We start from the raw sequence: 6,390 nt of genomic DNA on the forward strand, positions 1-6,390 counted from the left end.
TGCTGCTTGCTGGCGACGTGACAAGTGTTTCTCGCACAAAATGTCATCAAGTTGTTTCCCCCCCCCCCCCCCTCCTTCCATGCAAAATGTTTCTCAGGAATAGACTGAGAAATGCCCGTGGCTAGTCATGTGACATTGTTGCGTGTTTGCCAAGTACTTATGATGAGTAATAGAGTAGGCTGAGTCTGCTTTTTGGCTGTGTTGGTGCTTAGAAGAGGTGCAGACAATGTGCATTGTTTACTGTTGACGTTATCCCAATATTTTGTATTCATCAAAGCTCTAGGATTTCATGCTACAGTCTTGATTACAGCTTTGTCAAGTTTATCACTGTCATGTGACCATGTTTGCCTCCCCATGGCAATGAAGGGGAGTGTAATTATTCCTGCAGTAAAAGTGAGAATGGTTCGATCAATGTCACATGTTAGGGTTGATTTCACCAGTGTGGGTGTATGACGTGTTGGATTTCATACGCTGATGCTAGACACATTTATATGTTTCCTTCCATGCAATGCATCAGCTAGCATTTCTGTGTTTGCCAACAGTTTGAATGCTCTGTTTGTATGAGATAATGGATCTTTTTATTTTATTGTCTTATAAATTTTACCGGTAGCCATGACACCGCCTTTGTATACCGGTACCCGACTTGGTTTTGTAGCTTCCAGTGTGTGGCGATCATTTGCTTTCTTTTCTTCTGTCCGACTTTTGTCTCGAGCCTCCAGCAATATTCATGTAGCCGTCCAAGGATGTAAGTCATTATAATACTGAGTGTGAGCAGAGAAGCTTTTTTTTTTTCCACCCAGTGTTACTTAACAGAGTATGTTACATCAGGATAAAACACAGAGCCAAGTTTGCACAACTGGGGAAAGTTATTGAGAAATTCTCAACAGATATTTCACTGCAAATGATTGACAAATTGCCCTACATTGACATAAATAAGCACTGAATTGATCAGTGTTTTAGTAGTAGCCATGATAAAAAAATCATGGGTGTACATTGAGATATTTCACCGTTTGTCAAGCCCATGATATTTTATGAATATTAAAGATCTGTCAGATATCCCTAGTTTTAAAATCATATACCTTCCAATATGCTGGTAGACTAAATGAAACAGTGACGGTGAACATGAACTTTTAATGGCAGTCAATGTAACATCGAAACCTGGTCTGCATATTTTGTTACGTCAAAGGCTTGAAGTGACCTTGCACTAAGCACTTTAAGGCTTAGTGTGATGTATGTGACTGCATCAACCGCGGCTTGGCACGAAACCTTTATTCATATTACTGTGTATTCCAACGCCATTATGCACTCAGTTAAAGGGAATCAAAGTGTTTATTTTCCTCTCTGTGGCACTTGCCCTCATCTTAAGCACAGTAAGGAAATACCACAGCTCTCCATCAAAACGAAAGGATGGTCGAGCTCTTGCAGTGGAATACAGGGCAAAGCCGTGCGTCAGCTATGAAAGCAAAGATAGCTGCTTTTGTCATTATGTGCTGGCATAACCCAGCAAGAGTTTTCACCATTCGTTTGTGGCAGTGTTTGTGATTGCATTCCCTAGAGGTATTGCTAAATAGAAGTTTACATGTAGGTGCCATGACTTATCCCCTAACCTGCCATGTAGAATCTAATTTCCTGTTCCTAATTGTACATTCTGTGTGTTCCAAGTCTTGTATATCCCAGTCGATGGGGGGTTAGGAATGTGAATGGAGTTTTATACTGCTTGAATTATTGAAGACCGAGTATTTCCAACCATGTTACATTTGACAGACGTATAATGCAGTCATTTTATCTGTGGTAGAATGATTAAAGATAGTTTCTATGACCAAATGGAAGAGACTGGCGGTTTTTATATAAGGAATTTATATTTTAAATAGATGATTTTTTTTCTTTTTTTGAGTTGGTCATTTACTAATATCAAATTGTTGTATATACATTTCTAGTTGTGGAGAATTTGCAGGATAAAGAGTAAAGTCTTGTCATATATGGAATTCTCATATGTTAAATGTTTAGGTTGAATTTCCTTTGTTAGCTCCAGATCAAACGACATGACTTCGGGTCTGAGATATTTGGGATATGTGGACAGCATGTATCAAATTGCTGTGAAAGTGAGCGCTCATTAACAAAGACAACGTGTCACAATGTTTAGCCTAATTCTTTCGTGTAAGTTGGGAGGAGGGGGGAGGGAACTTCAGACAAAGTTTGTATTCAGTGATTTCCATCTGTGGTTCCACTTTGTGTTACACCGCATCAGTAGAACTTAGGTGAATTCCCTCCTTTGTTGTATTGAATGAATTGCATAAACATTAGCACTAGGCAAGAATGTAGTAGTGTTTTACTTCTTTGGAAAAGCCATGGTTAATACAATCAACTTTTGTACTCCCCACCCCAAAGTCATATTCTTGCCAGCAGTGCTGTTGGGTTGACAGGCAAGATTAAACGAGCCTCTCCAAGAGATCTCAAGGTCAAAGTGTCCGTCCTTTTTGATTTTCTTTGTATTTTACACCAACCTCTATTTCACAAATGCATCAGGTTTTTTTTAAAGAAGAATCTTTTGATGTTTCTGTTTATGGTATTGCTTTTGCTACAGAAAAAAAAGCCAAAAACAAAATGCACAAGACGTTACAGTGGGAGCTTGACTGGACCCTAGGGTCAGTCCAAGGAATTACTGATTTTTGAATTTTAGAATCACCCAACCCCTGTAGAGTGGGTGGTTGCCTTATCTTCTCTTGTAGAGTTAGATCCAAATACTCGGCCTTTAGCAGTCTGGTGTTCTCTCTTCATCCATTCAGTGTACAGAGGCTGGTACTGATATTTTCCCCTGATCCCCAGTAGTTGCGTTTGTACAATATGAGACCATACGGTATGTCATTGTCTGGTGTTGTATATTCTGGTTCTAATAGCGGACTGTTATCCCATTCCCAACACAGGAGTAGTGAGGGTAAATGTAGTAAAATCTCCTAATCATTTAAGAGGCTGTGTGACTGGCTACCATATGCTGATGATGTATTGCAAGAGAGAATTATATCATTCTCTGTCAGTTGGTGACTTAAAGGGTGGTAATGCAATAGAGATTGCATGATGCGTTTGTACATTTTTTTTTTAGCTCACCTGAACTAAAGGCTCAATTGAGCTATTGTAACCATTCATCATCCAGCATTTGGTGTGCATAAATTTTGAACATTTTCAGGTTTTTCTTGAAAAACCCCATGACGGATTTTTAACCAAACTTGGCAGGTAGCATCCCTAGGATGATAGGATCCCACTTTGTGCAAGCAGGCACTACACCCTCCTGGAGGTCCCCCAAAGCTCCCCCAAAGCTTCATGAGGTTGTGGTATTCTTCTTGACTAGATAATAGTCTGCAAGAATGTGTGGAAGGTGAGCTTGCTATTCTCTGAGGAGTGCTAGACCCCCAGGTCTCTCATTTGGCTTCTTACATTAAAAAAATTTTTGACCACTATGATGTGTCTTCCAAAGATAATGCATCACCCTGCAGTCAGACCTAGTCTGTGCATTCGTCATGGAGCTCTGGAAATGGTATCACTGCAAAGTTCTTAGTAATCAGAGCCATCTTTACGAAAGAGCAGTTTACAACATGTGCAACATACAAAGCTGCAGAGTGTGTTGTCGCAGTTTGGCAACAAACGCTCAGTTGTAAGCATTGAAGTTGTTACTGACGTCTATCCAAGTCTATTGTAACCAAGGTAGTGGCTTATAGTTAGCAAAGGATTGCAAATCCCTGTCTGAAACATGCTCTCAAGATGGTAAAGTCATCAAACCCTTTTTGTAGTGTTACATTTGGCGGTTGGAGCTAAGCAAAGACAAATTTCTGTTGAGCATTTGTATCAAACTTTCATCAGTTTTTACTAAACTCTGTGATTCAGATCCGAGGTTTAATTTTTCTATCGGAAGAGGGAGACAAAAGTTACATTTTGTGTGTTCATCAGTTCATTTGTGCCATAGGATGGGAACTGAAATTATTGAATTTCTGTTGATCATAGATCAACAGAAATTTCTTAATGTTTTCTTAATGTATTGCTTGTATGTAGTTGTTGAGATGGGTGTGTACAGTTTGTATGATAAAAGAATCTTGTGATATTTTTCAAACTTGGAACAGCTGGTGAAACAGCGAAATGGAGTGAAACCTGTGTATAAAGACCATTAGGGGAGACATCAAGTGAGACCTGTGTATAAAGACCACCCAGGGAGACATCAAGTTAAACCTGTGTATAAAGACCAAGGGAGACATCAAGTGAGACCTGTGTATAAAGACCACCAAAGGAGACAGCTAGTGAAACCTGTGTATAAAGACCACCAAGGGAGCCTTGGAGAAGCAGTCTTACTGCTTTCAGTGGTCTCTGTAGACAGGTAGTTGCTAAACCCTTTCTATACCAGAGACTTTAAACAGTGTGTACAATGCTATAGGGTTTTCTGTGCTGATCAGCACTCGAAGCATACAAAGGGTTAAACAGGTTGTCATTTGTAATTTGCTGGTTCCCTTACCAGCTAACTACTATTATGTGTGAGGTGGCCTGTAATGGGAATCAGCATTGTGAGTAGAGCAGAGTCCAAAAGTCTCAACTACCCTGCATTCATCAGTAGAACCCACCCATCTTGATTTATGCTTGTGAATTGTAGACATCAGAGTATTTCTGAACATATGTCAACATTATGCTTCAGCTGAGGACTGATGGTGTACTTGACAACTCATGAACTGGAATGTACTTGAATGTATACAATTTGTATTAATAATGAGTAACGTGTATGACAATCAGTTGTAATAAACCTGTGCAGGAATATTGTGCATTGTAGCGATGAAGAGGTGCAATCAGCCTTACTTACCTGATCAAGTGAACCCATGCAAAATATAATGACGGCATCACATTACATAGTAATCAATTTACAGAACTGTTGATGTTGTTTTATGAGTAAAATTGAACTATGAATGCAAACTGAAGTCTGCCAGTATACACACACCCTTCCATTTAGCCGGGTAGCAAGCTATACAAAACATAGACACTACTCTCCCTGATTATAATAACCCTTCCATTACACCTCCACCCCCCCCCCCCCATTATATTTTGGTGCCAAAGCCATAATTATGAATGGAATTCACCGAAGGAACTTTAAATGCAGTCCATGGATTGTGCAATTTCTGATTTTGTGAATGTGCATGACACAGATACACCATGAAACGTTCAGTAGAGAATACTGTAAAAGTGGAAATTTTCGCGGTGTTCAAATTTTCGCGCAACCAGAAACTAGCGCGAGAATAAAAGCACGCGAATATTTTTGCTTGCCATATGTGCCTGTGCGTGATGTCTTGATTCCGCGGAATTAAAGACACGCGAAACTCTTCCGGCCCGGCCAAGCGCGAAAAATTAGTCACGCGAAAATATCCACTTTTACAGTATACCCTGACAGGCACATGCACAACATTTATATGCCTGTTTCATACTTGTTTTAGTCCATGCATGGTAAATTTAGTCCAAAGACTACCAGGTAAATTTAGACCATAGATTCGATTTGAACAATGCTAATTTCAACGTACATGTAATATTGTTTGGGCCATCCATCTGTACATTTACTTGAATAATATTGGATTTTTTTTAACCTTAGCACAGCAATTTTAGAACAATTCTGATGTTCAAATATATGAACTGTTAGGCCAGATTAATAGCTCATGTCCTTCTCCATAACTCAAATGAATCTCGTAACTATATGTGCATTCATCAGGCAATGGCCTGTATGCCTTGGTTGTCTGAATTATTATACATGTAAATTTTAGAGGTTTGGGGTAAAGACATCGTGTGAATGTGTACATATAGCTCAATGTTTTGACAAATTTTGACAAGTGATTTGTACTTCTGTTCTAGTGCATCAGCCTTGGAAGTTGGCAAAAACTTGTGTTGAATTTCTATGCATAAAAATAGAACAATTCTTGGCTGGAAGCTTACCATAGCGTTTGCACATTGGTCTATGTAACCACATGAAGAGGAAGAGCTGTTTCCCCTTTCTGTTCTTAGGATTGGGTCAAAAACATAAACCTGTTTATCATAGTCAAGCATGTCATGTCCATGCTTGCACTATCCATGGATAAACCAGTATAGTAGGGGTTTTGTACTTTGTTTTCATTCTTTTTTTAAGTTGCCAACCATATTTTCTCCCCTGTAATGTTTGTTTTTCAGAGTTTGTTATTCTATGGCTATTTCAAAAAGCAGTTTGGATTCCTGAGGTGTTTTCTTTCTCAGTTTTGTCATCCTGCCAGCATACCTACAGGCTTTCCCTCTCCTTTTTCCTTTTTTGTGTTTTGGTTGTTTTCTACGAATTTTTGTAGCATGTACTTCTGTAGTCAGTGATTTGGACCAATTTGGCATGCTTGTGCTTGTGTGTGT

The sequence above is a fragment of the Diadema setosum genome, chromosome 8 (assembly GCF_964275005.1).
Source record: "Diadema setosum chromosome 8, eeDiaSeto1, whole genome shotgun sequence".
NCBI lineage: Eukaryota > Metazoa > Echinodermata > Echinoidea > Diadematoida > Diadematidae > Diadema > Diadema setosum.